Genomic DNA, 22,965 nt, shown 5'->3' on the forward strand with positions numbered 1-22,965 from the left:
CTTTCCCACTTTCTTTTCTTCTCTTCAGGCCATACTGCAAAAGGACTCTTCTGAATTATGGAGGCTTTGCTCTTAGAGATACTCATGCTGGAAACTGAAAATATTTGGGGTTGGAGACTTTGGAGGCGGCATGCCCTCCCATAATCCATCTCCAGAATTCTTACGATAAAGCAACTTCTAGGCTGGGTGGATCATGTTTGGGCCATGTGTGGTAATTCTTGTATTCCTAAGCTATCTGAGGAAGCAACATGAAGCTCCTGGTAAGTGCTGACAGTCATAACCATGTTCTTTGGGCCCTACACTCCAGTTTATATTGTCTTCATTAAAAAATAAATAAATCTGGCCCACTTCTCAACAAAAATCTGAATGGGGAAGATGCAAATCAATCTCTCTTTGATTCTTGGGACCTACATCAGTTCAGAGATCACAGAATTTAATCATCTGTCTTAGATTCAAAATACAGATGGGAGATGAGGAAACTAGTTTCCTTGCAAGCCTTATCCCCATGCTGAAAGACCAGATTATTTTTCCAATCCATCACAAAGTGATGCTTTTGTCAAATAGAGCAGAAATAAATTATCAGGAAAGTGAAGTTTTTCAAAAGAATACATATTATTAGTCTCAATATTGTACTGTTTGATTCAAGAGACATAAAGTAAATTGTTTTTTTTTTTTTTTTTAAAAAAAAAAAAAACATTTCTGAAATCTTACTCTCAATTTACTTAACCTACCATGGTCTGCTAACAAACACTTCATAGACTGGCTTTGGGCCACAGGCCACACTTCAAGTAGAACACCTCTAGAATGTCTTAGTCTGCTAGGATTACTATATAAAGCGCCACACACTGAGTGGCCTAAACAACAGAAATTTATTTTCTCACGGTTCTGAAGGCTAGAAGTCAAGATCAAGATGTCAGTAGGTTTGGTTTGTCCTGTGGGCTCTTGGCATGGCTCGCAGATGGCTGCTCTCCTGCTCTGTCCTCACATGGTCTCCTCTATGTGTGAGCATCCCTGGTCTCTCTCTTTCTCTCTCTCTCTCTTCTTATAAGGACATCAGTCCTGTTGGATTGGGACCCCATCCTGTGACACCATTTAACTTTAATTACTTCATTAAAGCCCCTGTCTCCAAATATAGTCACTTTGGGGGTTAGGGTTTCAATATATGAATTAGGGACACAGTTCAGTCCATAACAAGAGTAAAGATGGGACGCCTGGGTGGCTCAGTGGTTGAGTGTCTGTCTTTGGCTCAGGGCATGATCCTGATACGGGGATTGAGTTGCTCCCTTGCGAGGAGCCTGCTTCTCCCTCTGCCTATGTCTCTGCCTCTCTGTGTCTCTCATAAATAAATAAATAAAATCTTTTAAAATTTTTTAAAAAAAGGAGCAAAGCTCATACAGGTTTCTGTAGTATTCCTCTACCTTAGCCTTGTAATAGTCTGAAGAAAAAAGCCTCTGGATTCTTTGGATCTTGGAGTTGATTAAAAAGTGCCAAACAAAAATGTCACTTACCCCCAGGGCTCATGTATCTGCAGTTCATCCCTAATCAATGAAGATCATTTAATGACCAAGCTTGAAAGTCTCTCCATCTTGATTTTTCCTCCTTCCTCATCTGCTTTGTTTATCTTTAAGTAGCTTTTAAGCAAAATTACTCCACAATTCCCCACTGTGACGTTGGACTTCTATCTTTTTCAGAGTTTTTTTCTGTTTACATTTTGCTTAGGTTTCCTTGGGATTTCATTTTTCACCAAAATGAATCTGTATTCCCTTAGGTCAGTAATGGAGTTGCTAATAGAGAATGTAAATCAGATGACTTTTATAACCTCTCTGTAAGAGTGTGTGAAATATTTGTGCTAGAATCTGTCCCTACCTCCTGCCAGCTGTGCCCCATTTTGTGTGTGCCCAGGCAGATGAAATATTTTGTCAGGAAGCACATGAACCACAACAGTATGGACTTTGTCTTAGAGTAAAGATTTTTCTTCCTCCTTTACCTACAACAGCATAAATTTCTACTGTCAGATTATATATTTTGTTCCTAAAGATATGTTCATTTCTTCTTCTATTTCTGTAGTGACTGTTCAAGAAATCTGGCATATTCAACCCAATATTTGTAATCAGTTCTACTTTTGGCAAAATGCCTGGTTCAGTAAGTATATGCCTGTTGATAATATTTCTCCCCAAAATGATGATTGTCAGACTACTTAAAATTGTATTGGTAACCAACAAACAAATGTTTGAAAGCTTTGCTGCATACATCTACATTTAAAAGACCTTCAAAGAAAATATAGCCACTTAGAAAGTGCTTTCTTAAGTATTTACATTTAACAAGATAAATTTAGAATTTTTAAGCCACTTAGAAAGTGCTTCTTAAGTATTTACATTTAACAAGATAAATTTAGAGCAAAGACAGAAAGACTGCAAAAATATATTTTTAAATCATTTACACCCTAATTGTCATATTTCATCATGGAAACTTTTGGATTTTATTGTGTCTACAGATAAAGATCAGAGAATTTTTTTGTGGTACCCATATCAGCTATAACTGTTATGAATGTTCATATCACAGTTAACATCTGGTCATATTTTGAATTGTGTTTCTCATTTTTTTGCTTCCATGGAAGCATTTTGCATTATTAAGACTTGCCTATAATAATGTGTCTGAGATTTTGTTTCTTGATCTGCAGTAATCAGAGTTGGGTCAAAAGTTTGGACTCACTTTAATTCTTTTATTCTTTTATTCTTTTCTCACCTGCATGCTTATCATCTTGTGATCTAGCTGTTGCTGTTCCTGTTTTAAAATATCATATTATAGGGGGTCCTGGGTGGCTCAGTTGGTTAAGCATCTGCCTTTGGCTCAGGTCATGTTCCCAGAGTCCTGAGATCAAGCCCCACACTGGGCTCTCTGCTCAGCGGGGAGCCTGCTTCTCCCTCTCCTCTGCCTGCCATTCCCCCTGCTTGTGCTATTGCTCTCTCACCCTCTTTCTCTGGGTCAAATAAATAAATAAAATATTTTTTAAATTTTTAAAAATGAAAACATAAAATAAAATATCATATTATTTATCTTCAACTAGAACATAAGTCCCCAGGAGCAGAAGTCATATCATGCCTGCCTTCTAACCCCTAGAGCAGTGCCACTCAAAATACAGGCCTTCAAACTATTTTTTTACTTCCTGTGTTATTTGCATACTCTTTCATTCAATGACATTTTTTTCCTAGCAGGACTTTGGTTGGTTTTTTTTTTTTATTTAAATTTTAGTTAACATACAATGCAATATCAGAGTAGAATTCAGTGATTCATCACTTACATACAACACCCTGTGCTCAACACATCAAGTGCTCTCTTTAATCCCATCACCCATCTAGCTCATCCCCCTTCCCCCCACCTCTCCTTCCATCAACTCTGTTTGTTCTCTGTTGTTAAGAATCTCCTGTGGCTTGTTTCCCTCTTTTCTTTTTTTTTCTTTTCCCCCTTCTCAAATGTTCATCTGTTTTCTTTCTTAAATTCCTCATAAGAGTGAGATCATATAGCATTTGTCTTTCTCTGACTTATTTCACTTAGCATATCGTCTAGTTCCATCCATGTCATTGCAAATAGCAAGATTTCATTCTTTTTAATGGATGAGTAATAGTCCATTGTGTGTATAGATATATAGATATAGATATAGATATAGATATAGATGATATAGATATATCACATCTTCCTTATCCATTCATCTGTTGATGGACATTTGGGCTCTCTCCATAGTTTGGTTATTGTTGATAATGCTGTTATAAACATCAAGGTGCATATATCCCTTCAAATTACATTTTTTATCCTTTGGGTACATACCTAGTGTACTTGCTGGATCGTAAGGTAATTCTATTTTTAACTTTGTGAGGAACTTCCAAATTGTTCTTCAGAGTGGCTGCACCAGTTTGCATTCCCACCAACAGTGCAAGAGGGTTCTCTTTCTCTGCATCTTTGCCACCACATGTTTTTTCTTGTGTTGTAAAATTTAGCCATTCTGACAAGTGTGAGGTAATATCTCATCATGGTATTGATTTGTATTCCCTTGATTATGACTGATGCTGAGCATCTTTTCATATGTCTGTAAGCCGTCTATATGTCTTCTTTGGAAATTTGCAAATTGCACATTGATTTGATGTCCTTAATAGGACTTTCTTAATGAAGAAGGCTATATGTTGATTTACTCATATGATACTAGCTCCTTACCTAACCATCAGCATAAAACCAAAAGCACTAAAACCAAATGGTTCCAGGAATAGCACCAACCTGTAGGCCACACTTTAAGCAGCTCCGGTCTATAGAGCCTTGCAAAAGATTCTCAGTAAGTATTAATTATTTGACAAAAGGCTTATCTATTCATTTAATAAGCAGTAATTGAGCATCCATGATAAAGTGCTGAGAGAACCCAGAAATAGACTCACAACTACATGGTCAACTAATCTTCGACAAAGCAGGAAAGACTATCCAATGGGAAAAAAGACAGTCTCTTCAACAAATGGTGTTTGGAAAATTGGAAATGGTGGGAGGCACACAAACCTACAGATGCTTATGGTCTACTAAACAAGATGACATATTTTAAATAATCAAGTAGAATATGAAATTACAAATTTATTAGCAAGGCACACACAAGACACCATGGGAATTCAAAGGAGGGAAAGAATCATTTAAGCACTGAGAAGGGGTAATCTGGGAATGTCTTCCTTGAAGGAGGAGCAGAATGTTGAATGATAGTATGGATGCCAATCACCAGAAAAAAAAATGAGAATGCCAGGAAGCTCTAGGCATGTTCAGGAGACTCCCCAAGTATGAACATTGCCTTTTTCATCATTTGACATTGGATAAGGATTTAATGCCCTTTTTCTTATCTGTTAAAAGGAGAGTAACAGAGAAAAGTATTCATCATGTGGGATGAACATCAAATAGTTTAATTCAAGTGAAGTGCTTAGAGCAGTGATCGATGCTCAATAATTGTCAATTCTTGCTGTTATTATTACCCATCATATTATTATTCTGGAATATTAACTTCGCTTTAGCTTTTTGAAGATTTAGTGCTTTTGGTTTTATGCTGTGGAAAATAAAATGCTACTGGAGCCTTCGAGCCACAGTAGGAAAGAGAGCAGAGAAAAATCAGATGGAGGTCAGAAACATGATGATTGCCTACGATTAAGGAGCTGAAAGAGAAAGGAAAAATCAGCAAAAGGCCCAGAAGGCACCATCTGGGAGACACAAAAAAAAAAAAACAGGTAAAAATGGGCACATGAATTTGAGCTTGGAAAAAAGTGTTTTGGCAAAATGAGGCCATTAACAGAGTCAACTATTGTAGAAAGATAAAAGAGGGTGGTTATTAAAAATGAGAGAGAGAGAAGAGGTAGTTGAATTGGAGAATTACGAGGTCACGCACAGTGACCTTTAAGAGAATGTCTTCTTGGTGATCAAAGCAGGAACCAGACTGCAAGAAACTGAGGAGGACAAGCAGTAAAAAAAGTGAAAGCAGTACAAGTAATATACTCCTATTCTTTTATGAGTATTTACTTGCTGTGATTGAATGTGTGTGCTCCTAGCCCACCTAAATGACTGCCCCTGAGTACTAACAGCTTACCTCTCTTCAAGATGGGTCATAGACATCTATGATTCTATCAGTTCCAACCCTTGCCCAGCCTTTCTGTCAACTATTTCTACCCCCACCTCGAACCCTGCAGCTGACACAAGGAATATGTGGATTTCTAAATATGGTACCAAAGAGAAAGAATGAGTCAGTCTTTTCCCCATAACAGAAATTTTAACATGAAAAACTTTGGTGCTGTCAGCAATCATATTTCTTCCCTGCTAGAATAAGCCAGTCGGTCTGCAAAGAAAGATAATAATTCTGGTTTTCAGAGAGAAATGGATGGAAGAAATGAAGAGAAAGAAGCCTAAGGGCAAGTAGACCCAAGTTCCAGTTATTTCTGAGGCATGACTACATTACTGTCTTTCCGATGGTTTTCCCATTCATTGTGTCCTTAGATCCCATGAGCCAGCAGACTCACCTTCTTGTCTTAGGTAGTCTGAGTTAGACACCTGTTCCCTTGAGACTTAAAGTTGCCTAATACAAGAAGGACTGTATGTTGTAGCAAAGATTTGGTAGATGTTAGACAATATTAAACAATAGTTCAGGTTGGTGGCATGGTGTGCTTGAAGTGAAAATGGAACAGAATGCAATGAGGTTGGTCTGAATCTCAGTCTCCTCCCTCCATCCTATTTATTTATATTTTTAATTTAAATTAATTAGCATATAATGAATTATTAGTTTTAGAGGTAGAGTTCAGTGATTCATCAATCCTATATAATATCCAGTGCTGATCACATCACATGCTCTCCTTAATGTCCATCACCCAGTAACTCCATCCTCTCACCTCCCTCTCCCCCAGAAACCCTCAGTTTGTTTCCCCCAGATAGTTTGTCTCCATCTCTGATTTCATCTTGTTCTGTTTTTCTCTCTCTTCCCCATAATCATCTGTTTTGTTTCTTAAATTCCACATGTAAGTGAGATCATATGATAGTTGACTTTGATTGACATTTCACTTAGAATAATACCCTCTAGCTCCAACCATGTCATTGCAAATGGCAAGATTTCATTTTTTAAAGATTTTTACTTATTTATTTATGAGAGACACAGAGAGAGAGAGAAAGGCAGAGGGAGAAGCAGGCTCCATGCAGGGAGCCCAACATGGGACTCCATCCCGAGTCTCCAGGATCACTCCTTGGGCTGGAGGTGGTGCCAAACCGCTGAGCCACCCAGGCTGCCCAAGATTTCATTTTTTGATGACTGCATGCACACATAGACACACACACACACACACACACACACACACACACACACATCTTCTTTATCCATTCATCTGTCTGTGGACATGTGGGCTCTTTCCATAGTTTGGTTATTGTGGACATTGCTGCTATAAACACCGGGGTGCAGGTGCCCCTTCAGTGAATCTTACTCAGTCTTTAACTCAAGTGTGCAATAAATACAAATGGTCTTTTCTGTAACTCAACCTAATTTGCATTAAAAGCCCTTGACTCACTAAATTGTTGGAAATTTTATCCTAGTTGATTCTCCGGACCCTACTTCATTTCCCAGGACTCTATCAAGGTTCCAGGGTACTCAGAACACTAAAACATGGTCAGGAATTTCCACTAAGACATGCATGTGCTTTTGGTTTGGAGGCTTTCTCTGCTTCCACATCATTTCAGTGACAGGGGACTCTTGCTGTGGCCTTTGTGCCACACCAGGACCATAGCAGTCTCTGTCACACTAAAGCCCCATCCACTTAAATGCCATGACTCCATTTTCTCCCTGCAGTTCTGTTGAACAAGAAGGTAGTGGGTTCCCTCTCTCCAAGCTTCACAGAGTCTCTGTTCTCCCCAGCATCCCGAAGGAATCCTCTAGTTTGAGGAAGGATTAGAGTAAGGTGGGGACGAGAATCCTTCTTTCTTGTTTCATCCAAACATTGTGTCAATTCTCAATTCTCCATTTCTCCTAAGAGCTTGGGGATTTTCTGTAATCAAACCCACACTGTCCTACCCTCTGCTAAGACCATGAATGTGGAGCCACTTCACTGCTTCTCTGCATAGCAAGAAAAAGAAGAAATTCTGGAAGAAATAAAGTTGACATAGGTTAATATCTCAAAAATATCCTCCAAACACTCAAAGTGATATAAGGGAAAATGAAGGTGTCCCTGTTAGACAGATATGATCATCTGAGCAAAGTAAGAGTGGAGAATTTCCTAGGGGCAGAAGAGAGCTGAGGATTGACACCTCAGAAATTCCTCAACCTCCTCTATCAGTTCTTGGCACCTAGGAATGGCAGGAAACAGTGTCCCTATCCAGGCATGGATGTGACAAGTGAGGACAATACTATATGGGCTGAGGTGTGCTAACATATGAATGAGGAATTTGTACACACTGGGCCGTGGGGTCCAGGTCAAGTAGAGAAGCAAAGGATGCTGAATGCAGCAAAAACTGACAACAGAGAAGAATTGTAAAGGAAGATTTTCCCATGAGGATGGAGAGCCAGCCTAGCAGGAATGAGTGTATAAGGGTCAGGAAAGGAGAAAGTCCCGAATTCCAGGTTTGGAAAGCCCTGGGAGATGGAAAAGATATCACCAGAGAGCCCATGTGCCTGCCTCTACTGAGAGCTGGATCTGACATTAAACCCAAAGATACCTACTCTGTGCCAGCCCCTATCTCCTCAGGACCTGAACTATATGAACTTCCAGGGGATCACTGGAAGTAACAGGGGGAGGGGACCAGAATCCCTCAAGGGGCCTGAAACTGCCTCCACCAAATGTTTGCTTACTTCACAATTTCCAAAGTCTTAAGAAAACCAGGGCTAAGACCATCCACAGACGTGTAAGGCAAACATGGGGAAATTAGCAATGTGAAAGAGTTGTGTCATTCAGCCTAAGATCCACTTATGTGGAGGCTGATGGATATTTCCAGAAGACATTCAGATTTTTTTGTTGTTCTTTTTTTTTAAACTAAGGTGTAATTATTTATTTTTAGACAAAGAGAGAGAAAGAGAGAGAGAGAGCTGGGGGAGGAGGGCAGAGGCAGAGGGATAGAGAGAATCTTAAGCAGCCTCCATGCTCAACTCAAAGCCTAATGCTTGATCCCACGACCCTGAGATCATGACCTGAGCTGAAACTGAGTCAAATGTTCAACCAACTATGCCTCTCAGGCACCCTGAGGGCATGAGGTTTTTAATCTTCATTTTACAGATGATATTTTTCTCCTCATTAAGCAAGGTAAATCTCACCACTGCTTTCTACATTTTCAGTTTTCCTATTTATCGAGAAAAACACCTTCCACTGAGAGACATTATTCCAAAAATGAAAGTATATAATGTATTTTTAAAGCTTGAGCATTGACAATCATAATTATTTTACTGCCCACATTGAAGAGCATTCTTTTGCATTTCCAGAGAAATTTGAAGCTTCTATGGACTTTAGTATCATCAGCTGGTGCACGTGGCCTCCTTATACAATGAGATGGCTCAGCTTACATTTCAAATAATAAATGGAAACAACAGGCATATGGTCAACACAGTTCCCAGCTTCCTGCCTGTTATTGGGGTAATGCAGTTTCTAATCCTGCTCTACAAGCTCACACATCTCTCTTTCCTCTCTGTTGATGGTATATTTTGATTGTGTCTGCTTGCCAACGTCCTCAAAACACAAATATAATCACCTTCTCTATGCCTTCTTTATGTTTGCTTCTTAAGGATTGCCATAATCTTACTGGAAGACTCACCACCTTCTATTTTAAAATCTGGGACACTGGGACACCTGGGTGGCTCAATGGTTGAGCCTTTGGCCCAGGGCATGATCCTGGGGTCCTGGGATCGAGTCCCACATCGGGTTCCCTGGGGGGAGCCTGCTTCTCCCTCTGCCTGTGTCTCTGCCTCTCACTATGTATCTCTCATGAATAAATAAATAAAACCTTTAAAAAATAATAAAATAAAATCTGGGACACTAAGCAGCTACTACCTAGTATGCACCAGGCATGCAAGGAAATAACCTCAGCTTACAGGTACGATCCCCAGTGAGTCAAGAGAAAGCCTTTTTTAAACTAGATTGGCAAACACTATAATCAAAGCCTCTCTAGGACTTTGTCACAGACATAAAGGAAAACAGGTTTTGTGGAAACTGTTTTGAGGAAACCCAAAATGCTTAAGGGCATACAGGGAAATTGCCCAAATCTTACTTCAAAAGAAATAGACAAGAACACACAGATACTGCACTGTGATGATTCGATTAAGAATTGCAACACTTGGCCAACGTCTCCATGGTGAGTTAGAGGGTTGCCAAATTCTATAAATTACCTCAATTCAGAGCCAAAACTCTAAGTTTAGGAATGCCACATGGAGTTCATACTTACTATGTCAGCTTTAAATCAAACTAAAAAAGACAGACTTCATTGCGTTGTTGGTAGTATGTTATTTCTATTTTGGTGTATGCTTCTTTCGAGGTATCTCCCTTCCCCTACCGAGTAATCATGAATCATTCTTGCACAGTACAGCATGTTGTGCTTTAAATCCCTTTCATGTCTGTTTTCCAGATTCATTCTCAATAGATAAGACTGCCCTTGTCCACAGTTCCCAGATGAAACTCTGAGAGGTTCAGGATGTCTTAGTCAAAGTCCGATACAGAATCCACCACCCCAAGTTAGGTGCGGGAGACAGGAAGGTGAACCCTAACTCAGACACGATGTCCTGTCAGTGCATACAGACTCTATCAGCTGGGTCACCATTAGACAATTGTGCAAAGCCATGAGAAATACCCAGGGGAAGGGGGACACTTGTCATTACAGCACTGTATGGTCTATGCAATTCGGATGCTTTGACATCTTGAGGGCTTGCTCACTAGAGACCGCCCCTCCCAGGGCTAGCCAGTTCCTAGAGACAGTAAAGGATTCACCTCCCAGCCTGCATCTCATATGCAAGCCAGCCAATCTGATGGTGTCTGTACCCCCTCCCTCAACCACCTCCTCTATCAGGCTTTTACATTCTGGGGCCACTGTTTCTCTACCCAGACAACTAAGAACAGTCGTATGCCCCAGAGCCCATTGAAATCATTCAAAATGGTCCATCCCAAGCCTTCTTACCCCCCTCACCCATTCATTCCTGCAGAAACCACAGCACAGGTTCCTGCTCATGTTTTCCTCTCACTCCCTCTGCCTCTGACTGGCCCTGATGCTTTCCTGTGTGGCTCTGTGGGGCATGGCATGTCCCTCACCCCTGGGAAATGGTTCATGAGTAACATACTGTCTTTTCAATGGCAGTCATCTCTGATCTGTTGGCCTTATCATACCTGAACAATAATAGAGCCTACATCTGAAAATCGGCACATTTGAAAGTTAAACATTGAAGTAAGCTGGGGCTAGGCAAACAAGAGATGAGAGTATACAGCAGAACAGTCTCCTTTTCAAGGCAGATCCTGTGCAAGAGGAAATGAGCTGATTTCACTGTACCTAGCCAGCTCTCCAGTGAGATCCCAGGGATCCCAGCATCCATCCAAACTAGCCTTCCTGTATCTCTGCAAAGCCATCCCATTTGCAATCACTGTGGGTTCTGAATTGGAAGATTGTCTACTCAACTTGACTCACCCCTCCAAGCTAAGAAACTAACAAAAAACAGAGAAGAAATGGCACAGTTGACAAAAAACCACAATAGTCCTAACACACCCTCAGACACACTCCCATCATACAGTGGTTCCATCAGTCATGACTTGCTCGGTGAAGAGATTGGTTGGAAGGTGGCTTAAATTCCAATACTGCTCTTCTGCATTGTAATGGGTGCATAGAACATCTACTCTCGTTCTTTAAAGCCTATATTGGAGATAATTTTGGAGATAGAACTTTTGAGATTTATTCTGAGGTTGGGAGTGTGAGATCCTGGGAATAGGACCAGCCTTTTTTTTTTTTCTTTCCTACTTGTGGTTTTCTCAAGGCACTTCTATACAAGACTGCCAGAGAGAAGAAAGAGTTCCCGTATATTTGAAATGCAATCTGCCTATTATAGATTGGTTTTTTGTTATGATATACCTCCCTTTATTTCAAAGAGCAGATGAAAATGGAAAACTGTTAGCTATTCTAAGAATCATATAATCATAATTATCAATTTGAATTCCTATTGCGAATACTTGCAACCACAGTGAAGTGATTTATCATCAATGCATCTCAGGGTTTTAATTGTGTGCACTTGAATGTATTTGCATATTCTCAGCACACTTCATCATTTTCATTCCTGATAAAGCACTTCAAAAGGAACTACGCTCTGTCAAAACTATACGGTTCAAAAATGTATTGTTCTTGCATCTCTCTCAAAATTATGGGTAATTGCTAACATCCTCTGAATATGTTTAGGATTAAAGGTAACTTGGACTTTTTTTAAATGGTGCCATGAAACTAAGATTTCAAAAACGCTGGTCTAGGTGTCCAATGTTTAATGTTATTCATATCCACCCTCTGTATAATGTTATTTAATGATTTATTGTGTGACAATTGAAACTGGGACAGCAGATTCTAAAAGCTCATCTCCTTCCTGCCTCCTCAAGGACCCCAAAAGCTACAAAGGAGAAGGAAGATACTGAAAGCATTCTGGACAGGTATTAACCAACTGGGTCCTTTTCTGTGGCTCTTTCCCTTATCTTTCTTCCATCACCAACTCATGGTCTTCAGCATCATGTTTTTCCTCTCAGGGGACTAATAGACTCAGAGAGCCATGAACAAGTTAATGTGTCAACTATGAAAAGAAGTGGTAGCAAACCTATTTAATGAATCCAACAAGAGAAATATAAAGTGAGCTTCTCCAACACTACCAAAAAGCAATAATAATTTGCACAAATCCTGCTGGTGTTATTTACACAGTCCACTAATCTAATGCTTACTTTTATTTGTACACCTAAAATGCATATTTATATAAATTCTTAGACAGAGGAAAGATTTTCAGTAGAGCTGAAGAATGTTCTCTGAAAATTAACTCTAACCTAGCCAGCTGTATTAACTCAATCCTCCTAGACATTAATATCAAAAGAAGGTATTAGGATGCAACAAGATACCATATAACATAGCTTCAAAATACTTGAGGAAGGGGCACCTGGGTGGCTCAGTGGTTGAGCATCTGCCTTTGGCTCAGTTAGTGATCCCGAGGTCCTGAGATCGAGTCCCAAATCAGGTTCCCTTGCAGGGAGGGAACCTCTGCCTATGTCTCTGCCTCTCTCTCTGTGTTTCTCATGAATAAATAAATAAAAATTAAAAAAATACTTAAGACAAAAATAGACAGAAGTACCCTAAAAAAGATAACTCCACCACTTAATACTTAACATACTTAAACATAGTTTAAGTGCAATACTTAAGTGCATAGTTTAAGTGCAATACTTAAACATAGTTTTCCCAATAATAGACCAAACACAAGATAAATGGGTAAGGATATAGATTTGAACAATATGCAAAACATTATCTAATGCACATATATTGAACACTATGTCCTCAGAATACACATTCTTTTCAAGTACGTGAAAAATATTTATAAAAATGAACCACTTCTAAAGTTAAAGTATCTCAAAATGTCAAAGAATTGATATCATGTAGATCACATTTTTACTACAAAGCAGTTACATAAGTATTACTTATAAAAACAAAACTGTAAGTGAAAATCCTTATATGTTTGAAAATTTAAAAATGTTAGTTTAATAACTCACAGATCACCTCACAAGAGAAATTATAAAATATTTAGAATTTGAATTACAACAAAAATAGTACATAAGTCACAAACCTTGTAAAAGAAACACAAAGTAGTGTCTATAGTAGAATATATTTTTTTAAAAAAGTAGTTTTTATAGTAGAATGTATAACATAATAGAAAAGTGAAAAGGCTGAAAATTTATCTATCTAGCTAAAGAATGAAAAAATAAAAATAAGAATGTGAAATAATGGAGAGCAAACACCTAATGGAAGGGAATGGAAATGTGAAAACTTAGGTCATTTGAAATACTAATAAAATTGACAGATGTCTGACATGCCTGCTCAAGAAAAAAAACTGAATGAATAATATTGTTATGAAAATGGAATAAAGTTACAGAGGCTACAAATATTAAAAAGATAATAACAACTTTATGCCAATAAATGTGAAAAGTTAGATGACAGATCTTAAAAAATATAATTTACAAAATTGCCCCAAAAAGCAATAGAAAACAATATGCATATATGAATATGCTTATTAAAATTTTTTAAAAAATTAATCAATCAAAAGTCTTCTTTTAAAAAGTAGAGACAAAAACAAACAAACAAAAAAGCGAAAAAAAGGTACCTGGTTGCCTTAGTCAGTACAGCATGTGATTCTTGATTTTGGGATCATGAGTTCAAGTCCAAAGTTGGGCCTAGAGCTTACTTAAAAAACAAAGTAGGAACATAGTAATTTTATAAAGCTAGCATAACCTTACATCAAAAACTGATAAGAGCATGGAAATGGGAAATTACAGGTTAATCTTATTCATAGATACAATGTAAAAAAATTATATCTATAATAAAAATTACATATATATGCATATACATGCATATTTATGTGTATATATAAATATACATATATGTGGGTGTAGATATATGTATATATAATATTTAAATTTACCAAATATACAAAGAAGATTTAACACCAATCCTACTCAAACGATTCCAAAAAATAGAAGTGGAGGAAATAATTCCAAGCTCATTTTATAAGGTGAGCATTACTCTGATACCAAAGCCAGACAAAACACCACAAGTAAAGAAAATTAGAAGCCAATATCCTTGATTAACAGAGATGAAAAAAGTCCTCAAAACAATATTAACAACCCAAATTGAACAACACATTAAAAGAATCATACATGATGATCAATGGGATTTATTCAAGGGATATAAGACTGGTAAAACAATCACAAATCGATCAACCTGATACGCCAAATTAACAAAATAAAGCATAAACGTCATATGATCATCTCAATAGATGCAGAAAAAGCACTTGACAAAATTCAACATCCATTCATGATAAAAATCCTCAAAAAGTAGGTATAGTGGAAATGTATTTCAACAAAATGAAGGCAGTATACACAAGCCAACAGCTAACATCATAGTCCATGGTGAAAAGCTGTACCTCTAAGATAAGAAACAAGAAAGGGACATCTATTTTCACTACTTTATTCAACATAGTATTAGAAGTCCTAGCCAGAGCAATTAAGCAAGAAAAAGAAATAAAAGTCATCCAAATGAGAAAGAAAAAAGTAAAACTGTCACTATTTCCAGATGCCATGATATTATATAGAGAAAACTAAAAGACTCCACCTAAAAAACTGTTAGAACTAAAAATGAAATCAGTAAAGTTGCACGATACAAAATTAATATGCAAAAAATCTGCTGTGCTTCTGTACAGAAACAGCAAATTATCAGAAAGAGAAATCAAGACAACAACCCCATTTACCCCATTTACCTTTGCATCAAAAAGAATAAAATGCCTAGGAATACATTTAACCAAGGAGGTGAAAGTCCTGTACACTAAAAATTACAAGACTTTGATGAAAGAAATTGAGTAAGACTTATAGAAATAAGTGGAAATATATTCCATTTTCATTGATTGGAAGACTTATATTGTTAAAATGTTTATATTACCCAAAGCAATCTATAGATTCAAGATTCCAATGGAATTTTTCCTATCAAGATTCCAATAGAATTTCTCACAGAACTAGAAATAAAAAAACATCTAAAATTTGTATTAAACCACAAAAGACCTTAAATAGCCAAAATAATCTTTAGAAAGAAAAACAAAGCTTGAGACATTACAGTCGCAATTCAAACTCTATTACAAGCCTATAGTATTCAAAACAGTATGATATTGGCATAAAAATAGACACATATAATAATGGAACAGAATAGCCCAGAAATACACCCATGATGGTCAATTAATTTACAACAGAAAAGTCAACAATATACACTGAGTAAATTACAGTCTCTTCAATAAATAGTGTTGAGAAAACTGGACAGTCACTTGCAAAAGAATGAAACTGGACTACTAACTGACACCACACACAAAAATTATCTCAAAATAAAGACTTAACCATAAAACCTTAAGCCATAACTTCTAGAAGAAAATATAGATGGTAATCTCCTTGACATCAGTCTTGGTGATGATTTTTTGAATTTGACTCCAAAAGCAAAAATAAACAAATGAGGGATCCCTGGGTGGTGCAGCGGTTTGGAGCCTGCCTTTGGCCCAGGGCGCGATCCTGGAGACCCAGGATCGAATCCCACATCGGGCTCCCGGTGCATGGAGCCTGCTTCTCCCTCTGCCTGTGTCTCTGCCTCTCTCTCTCTCTCTGTGACTATCATAAATTAAAAAAATAAAAAAAAAATTTAAAAAAATAAAAATAAATAAACAAATGAGACTAAAAAGCTCTCCACAGCAGGAAAATCACCAACAAAATGAAAAGACAACCTACTGAATGGGAGAAAATATTTGTAAATCATATACCTGATAAAGAGTTAATATCCAAAATATATAAAGAACTCATACAAATCAATAACAAAAACAAACAATTGAATAAAAAATCCTACTCAATCCTACTCAAATCCTCAAACAGAGGATATGGAAAGACATCTTCCCAAAGAAGACATACATACAGATGGCCAACAGGTACATGAAAAGATGCTCAACATCACTAGTCATCAGGGAAACGCAAATCAAAACCATACTGAGATATTACCTTATACCTGTTAGAATGACCATAACCAAAATGATAACAAATATCAAGTGTGGTGGCACCTGGGTGGTTCAGTCAATTAAGCATCTGCCTTCCACTCAGGCCATGATCCCAGGGTCCTGGGATCCAGCCCCACATCAGGCTCCCTACTCAGTGATGAGCCTGCTTCTCCCTCTCCCTCTGCTCCTTCTCACCCTGATCATTTTCTCTCTCTCTCTCTCAAATAAATAAATAAAATAAAATAAAATAAAATAAAAGAACTAAAAATCTGGGCAGCCCAGGTGGCTCAGCGGTTTAGCGCCACCTTCAGCCCAGGGCCTGATCCTGGAGACCTGGGATCAACTCCCACGTCAGGCTACTTGGATGGAGCCTGCTTCTCCCTCTGCCTGTGTCTCTGCCTGTCTCTCTTTCTCTCTCTGTGTTTCTCATGAATAAATAATAAAGTCTTAAAAAAAAAAAACTAAAAATTTTTAAAAATGAATAAATAAATGTCAAGTGTTGGTGAGGATGTGGAAATGAAGGAACCCTTGTGCACCATGGGTAGGAATGTAAATTCATGCAGCCACTATGGAAAACAGTATGAATTTTCCTCAAAAAACTAAAAAATATAAATCAGCAATTCCACTTCTGGGTCTTTATCTGAAGAAAGAAAAACACTAATTCAAAAAGATACCTTCACTCCCATGTTCATTGTAGCATTATTTACAATAGCCAAGATATGGAAACAACTCAAGTGCCCATTGATAGAAGAATGCATAAAGAAGTTGTGATATCTATATATAATGGTACACTATTCAGCCATAAAAAAAAAATGAGTTCTTGCCATTTGAACTAACATGGATGGAACTTGAAGATGTTATTCTAAGTGAAGTTAGTCAGACAGAGGAAGATAAATATTATATAATCTCACATTATATGTGGAATCTAAAAAGAAACAACCAAACTGATACAAAGAACAGATTAGTGGTTGCCAGAAGTGAAGTCAAGTGGTATGTGAAATGGATTAAGGTATTTATTAATTTAAAAAAAGAGAGAATTCTCATAAAGCTTTGAGAAGTATGACACTATTATCATAGGAAAAGACAAATAGATCAACGAAACATTAGAGGTCAAAACAGAGTTGAAGGGGAGGTCGGGAAAGGAATGGGCCAAACAGGTGGTAAACAGGTGGTGGGTATTAAGGAGAGTACTTGCTATGACGAGCACTGGGTGTTGTATGAAGTGATGAATCACTAAATCTTACACCTGAAACTAATATTACACTATATGTTGTCTAACTGGAATTTAAATAAAAACTTGGGGAAAAAAGAGTGGAAACTTGACATGTCAGAGTTAGGCATTGCACAGGAGTAGGGAAAAATAGGCTTTTAATAAATATGACAGGAACAATTATTATTATGTGGAATAAATGAAATCTAAGCCCTCCTTTACCTCATGACAAAAACCAATTCCAAATGGACTAAAGACTTAAATACAAAAGGAAGCATTATAAGATCTTTAGGCACAACATGGAACAACACTTCTGTAATATTAAAGATGGGAAATTTTTTCTAAAACAAGATGCAAAAAAAATGTAAATCATAAGATATGGGTAAATTAACTAAATTAAAGTAAGAACTTTAGAGGCACATAGGTGGCTCAGTTGGTTAAGCATCTGACTGTTGATTTCAGCTCAGGTCATGACCTTAGGGTCATGAGATCGAGCCCTGTCTCAGGCTCCATGCTCAGCAGGAAGTCTGTTTGAGATTCTCTCCCCCTGCACCTCAGCCCCCTGCTCACTTACTCTCACTCCCTCTCTCTCTCACCCTCTCTTTCTCTAAAATAAATTAAAAATCTTTTAAAAAAGTAAGAGCTTTTGTTCACTAAAGGATATCAAAGAGAAAATACAAAGCACAAACTAGAAAAATGTTTGCCATATGCATTACTGACAAAGGAATACTATCTAGAATATATAAAGAACTTCAATGAATCATTAAGTAAAAAAGCAAATGACCAATAGAAAACTGAAACAACACATTGAATAGGTCATCAGAGGAGAGTAAAGCCAAAAGGCCAACAAATATGAGATTCTCAGCCATGTTATTCACCAGGAAAATAAAAATTCAAACCACAATGAGGTATCACGTTACAACTATCAAACTGGCAAAGTTAAAAATTCTGGCAAAATATAAAGTTGGCAAGGATCTGGAGTTACTCATGTATGGAATTGTCAATTAAGACAAGCATCTTTGAAAACTATATCACCCAGCAAGTACTTCTAGAAGACAATTGCATATTCATAACAGCATTTTTTGTAATAGAAAGAAAAATGGGAACAACCCAAATGTTCGTTGACTGTAAAAAAGATAAACTGCATGGCAGTCATACAATGAAACACTGTGTTCTTGTGAAAATTAATGAATTACAGATATATGTAAAAACATGGATGAACCTCAGGAATATAATGTGGAACTAAAAAAGCAACTATCATAGACATACCCTCGAATTTTGTCTACATTAAATACAAGTACCATCTGGGAAAAGTGAGAAAAAAAAAAAAAAGAGGGAGCACAGAGAATAATAAACATACATTTCAGTGGAGTGATTTCCTCTGAGTAGAGAACTAAAGCCAGAACCCAACCAGAGCTTGAATCTCCAAGTGCACCAACATCAAAACGGAGTCATTTGGTTTATTGTCCTGAGATTCCCCCCTGCCAAGAAAAAGCATAGGTCACAGAGCTGGTGTACAGGGTTGAAGGCAAGGAAGAAGTTTAAGAGAATCCAGCTGTGAGAATAAGGTTTTTATATCATCTTCAAGAAAAAAAGTGTTTCTATTTCACAGGTAGGGACCCTGAAAAAAGTTAACATGACTTCTCTAAAGTCATTTTATCATCAATGTAGACCCAGAAATAGAAACTATCAGTCTTGACTCCTTTTCTTGATGCCATCCCTAACCTATGCTCCTTCATTCACAAATGACTTAGAGGTTATACGCAGGCAATGGGGGACACGGGCCATGATTCACAGGCCAACGTGGTTCAGGAAAGGCTTTATTTCCGGGCTTTCACGATTCCCATCTTTTCATGCTCTGAAAACAGCAGCTGTGCCAGACAGTAGTCAACAGAAGAAAGAAAAGAACTCATTTATAAAGCAGAGGACAAAAATAGTTTGCCCAGTATTTATACTGTGCTCTTTGGGGCTTAAGGTCAAAGAGTTTGGTCTGACTTTTCTTTAGTAATCTAAACTTAGTTGCTTTCTTTTTCTGCATCAAAATGATTTTCGGTGTCTATTCATATAACAATGGGTGTGAGGTTCTATCAAATGTCAACCAGTTGGATCACTACTGAAATGGAAATGGCATGGTTTAAACAAATCAAAAGCACGTAATTGAGGTCACTAGAAGACATTTTGCTGGCAAAACCCAAGACGCTATGGTAATGAAATATGTCTAAAAATGAGAATAGAAAAACCAACTATAAAATATTTCCCTATGTAAATGTCACAACTGCATCAGACATTAAATCCACCTTTAGAGGTAATTTTGGCCCAGAGTCAGATTTAGGAATCTCGCTTCCTAAAGGAAAGAAGACTTTTTTTTAAGATAAAGAAAAACACACTTAAAAATCCAGATCCATCACTGATTTTCTATGTGACATTACACAAGTCTCCTAAACCTCAGAGACCTTGTTTCCCTATTGGGCGAATGCACCAGAGACACCTGCCATTCCTAGCTCCCCAAAGAGAAATATGTAGGAAAGCACCTCACTGAATGTAAAGAACCGCTTGAAGTATGTGTCTGATGTGCAGCTACAATTGGGTTTCATGGAAGTTTCTCATGATTTAAGAAAACATTAAGTTCTTGTAGAAGGTACGACACATCTGGGGTTTTTTGTGTTTTTTTAAAGATTTTATTTATTTATTTATTTGAGAGAGAGAGAGAATAAAAGAAGCAGGGAGAGGGGCAGGAAGAGAGGGAGAAGCAGAATCCCTGCTGAGCAGGGAGCCAGTGTGGGGCTCTACCCTGGGTCCTGGGATAACAACCTGAGCTGAAGGCAGATGCTTAACTGACTGAGCCACTCAGGCACCCAGACACATCTGTTTCAATTCACAGTGGATTTACCAACTACCCAAAGAAGGTGGGCTTTTTGTTGTTGTTGTTGTTTTTTAATCTGAGAAGACATGTTTGTTTTCTATTGCTGTATAACAAACACCCCAAATTTAGTAGCTTAAATAATACATGATCTCACGATTCTGTAGGTCAGAAATCCAGTAAGCTTGACTGGGTTCTCTACTTAGGGTTTCACAAGACCAAAATCAAGGGGTCATCCAGGCTGGGCTATTAACTGGAGGCTCTAGACATGAGCATAATTCGAAGCTCATTTAGTTTATGGCTGTAGGTCTGAGGCATCCAATTCCTTCCTGGCTGTTCGCTAGTAGGGGCTCTCTGCTCCTAGAGGGCACCCTCATTTATTCACATGACACCCCCCCTTCATCTTCAAAGCCAGCTACAGTATACTGAATCTCCTTCATGCTTTGAACCTCATAGCTCCTCATCTGCTACTAGTTGAGAAAGCTCTTTGCTTTTAAGGAATCATGTGACCAGGCAGGGCCACCCAAATAATCTTAAGGCTACCTGCCAGATAACAATCATCATATTCTCAGCTTCTATGGACCAGGAAGGACATTTTTGTGAAGGGCATTGTAGAAATCCTGCCTCCCACAGACGCAGTAGAGGGCTAAAAGCTAAGAGCATTGGTTTTGATGAGGACTGATTTAGTTTCAAATTCTAGCTCTGTAATTTGACTGGATCTCTGTTTAAATTCAGATAAGTTGCTAAACCTCTCTAAGCTTTACTTTCTTTAGATTGCAATCTACTTAGGAGCAGGGAAAACTAATAACTATTTCCCAAATGCTTTGCATGGTGTCTGGAACATGTCAGTGTTCGGTAATATTTGAGAGAACAAATGAATGAATGAGTGGAAGTTAATAGTGAAAGTTATCTCCAAAACATACCACAAAGCTCTATTTGGCCCTGTTTTGCTCACATTTTTTTCATCGACTTAGTCGATGAATCTGAATTGACCCAAATTGACTTGGATCAATGAAGGAGGACATACGAGGAATACAGGTTAAAGAAATAAAGGTGAATAAGTGAAACAAAGGTGGGTCAAACATCAGATGACAGAGCCCAAATCAAGAAGAACACGGCAAACTGAAAAAAGAAACATATCAGATTAACTGAAATGAAAATTAATGAGTTTCCTTAATAACCTTAGCAGCCAGAAAGCTTGGAACTAGGTTTCCAAGTTAATCACAATAGTTTTTCTGAAGTCTGGCCTAACTGGCTTTGTTGTTCCTCTTCATTATTCCTGTCTTATCCTTTGATGCTCATGCTTCACAGCTTTATTGTAACTGATTTTTACTGTAAATCACCTAAACGCTTGTTAAGACATAGATAGGATATGACGATGTGTAACAAGACGGAGAAAATTTTATTTGCCAAAATCTAGGACACCTAAAAGACAAGCAGATTTTCTGCAGGCAATGAACAGCAGGAGGGGAATATTCTCCCAGAGACCCCCTTGAAGTGAGATAGAAGACTATTCTTCCAGAGATTCCTATGATGAATGGGTCACATATGGAGAGTGTGAGCTTGGGCAGGGCTAGATTGTATGAATGAGCTCCTAGGCAAGATGGTAAAGGTATTTATTTGCCTTATCTCATATGATCATTTCTCTAAGCCTCCCTTCTGCCCCGAAAAATTTCACTTAAGGTCCTAATCTGTCAAAATGCTATTGTGTATGTGGATTTGTGTGTGTGTGTGTGTGTGTGTGCAGATAATAAAGACCAGGCGAGGAAAGAAAATTATATAAAGGCTAAGTTGAATAGACAGAGATGGAAGCAAGAGAAAAAGACACCTTGAACTATTGTAACACCAATAATGTTTTATCAGAATTGCTGAGGCACAAGAAGACCTCAAATGAGGTCCTGATTAAATAAGTCAACTGATAGTTATTAGATAAGCTTTAATCCCTTCAAATGCCTTTAATCCCTTAAAATCTCCTTAAAAATACTGCAGAAAATATAAACACCTTTTTATCCTTATAAAAAAAAACAAAATATTTTGTAGATTTTATGCCTATAACATGTATCTATATAGAGGTAGATAGATACATGAATTTACATATTTATTTGAATCTTGGAATGCCAAGAAGACAACTTGTACCATTTAAAGTGACAAGGAAGTATGTTAGCTTGGAAAAGAATGTCCTACGTCAAGTGGAGAAAGCTCATCCTTGATCTTTCTATTTCTCCATCATATTTACATTTGGGTGAAAGCAACAAATGGGGGGGGGGGGCAGAGAGCTCCTGAGATATGCAAACAATACAAGTCTGGTTGATGAAAGTAACCATGACAGAGACTAATTGTCCCCTTCCTGGGCACACAGAGACATGTGACTGAGTCCTCACAGGTGGGAAAGGGAACAGAGTTAGTGTGTCACATTCCATCCAAAGCCGTTAGGAGCTGGTATGGCTTCTACATGTTGTCTCCTCTTCCTCCATCATGGCTGGAACAGTGGGACAGAGGAGCAGTAAGACTGAGGCAACTCAGATCCTTGAGCCACAGCCTCCCCAAGGAGAGATGCCTGACCTGAATAAGACTGACACAGGGTCAGAAAGACACCTTCCTGGATTAAACCGCTGATACTTGAGAATGTAT

This window comes from Canis lupus, chromosome 31 (genome assembly GCF_011100685.1).
Source record: "Canis lupus familiaris isolate Mischka breed German Shepherd chromosome 31, alternate assembly UU_Cfam_GSD_1.0, whole genome shotgun sequence".
NCBI lineage: Eukaryota > Metazoa > Chordata > Mammalia > Carnivora > Canidae > Canis > Canis lupus.